A 1,462-nucleotide genomic window follows, 5' to 3' on the forward strand; every position below is an offset into this window, starting at 1 on the left:
TCCCCCCCCCCCCCCCTCCCTTCCCATTCACATACTTCTCAGCACAGGGGACTACAACAGGATAACGGACGCTGATGACATCTACTAATAACTTCCTCTACCGAGATACCGATTGGTACATATTTTATACAAATCTGTATTTCGAAATATAATCAATGTCGTGACTCAGTAGTCATCAGAATATAATGTCGTTATACCTGATACACAGTCGGTTCTTCTTTTCCCTATCCTTTACATTTTAAAGCAAAGTTTACAAACTATAGGCTACAACCTGAATTAATCTTCTAGTGCCCAATGATGCTAACTAAGCTGGGATACTTATTTTCTATGGAATGGCCTTGGACAGGCATGGTTAGTGTGAAACTATTGGAAGTTGTACCAAATCCGAACCTCAACGAATTTCAGGGTCGACCCAGTAATCAATAATTAATGTAATCCGTGGTGAGTTGATGATTAAAATACACAACAGTATCTGTCTTGAACATTGAAATTAAAAGTTTCCCTTCCACTTAGGAACAATTAATCTAATATTTTATTCTCAAGAAATTCCCCTGAGTAACAAATTCTGTAACGTCAGTTTTTGTCTGATGTTTAAGTGTTTGGATGTTTCAACCTGTGTCACTCAACTTTCCCTTGGGAACTATGCCCATTTAGGATTCCCATTCGAGAACAGCATTGCATAGAAAAGTTCTCGATTTCACGGTAAGTATAAGAGCTTCTCTTGGAGGTATAAAAATGAATTCAAACAGGTGTTTGTCTGAATATTGATAATAAAGATAGATATTAATGGTGTTGTGTAATGTGATGTTGGGATACAGGGTCTCACATGAAGGCCACATTAGCTTTGAATAGTAGTAATGATGACGTGAACATCAACTATCTTTACAATGATGTTTGGTGCTTGAAGTTTAAAACAGACCAAAGGCTATGAAATAGCATTACTTTAGTGTAGTATGAATGTGTGTGAGCGTGTGTGAGTGTGTGTGCGTGTGTCTGTGGATTTGTCTGTGTGTATTTGTGTGTGGGTGCATGCGTGTGTGTGTGTGTGTGTGTGTGTGTGTGTGTGTGTGTGTGCATATCTGGAGTAAAACGTGTATAAGATTTAAAGAGCTACACATTGTTCATGTTCATAATGTTTATACGGAGCGCTTCAAATTCAATAGAGCGGTATAAGCCGAGACTGTTTACGTGTATAATGCCCACATACAAATTAAATTTGGGTTGAGGCCTTCATGTTTCAAAATCAAGTCACAGCAGAGTATTATTTTAGAGCCCTAATTCTCTGAGAATTGGTACGTGAAATAATCGAAAGGAAGGAAAGCAAGGCAGAACACAAGAGGGTGTTACAAAGCAAGCGGATGAACTAAAAAAAATAAGAGCGGACGGGCCTATGAACACACACACATACACACATACACACACACACACACATACACACACTTACACACACACACACACACAC

This window comes from Aplysia californica, unplaced genomic scaffold (genome assembly GCF_000002075.1).
Source record: "Aplysia californica isolate F4 #8 unplaced genomic scaffold, AplCal3.0 scaffold00165, whole genome shotgun sequence".
Classification (NCBI taxonomy): Eukaryota; Metazoa; Mollusca; class Gastropoda; order Aplysiida; family Aplysiidae; genus Aplysia; species Aplysia californica.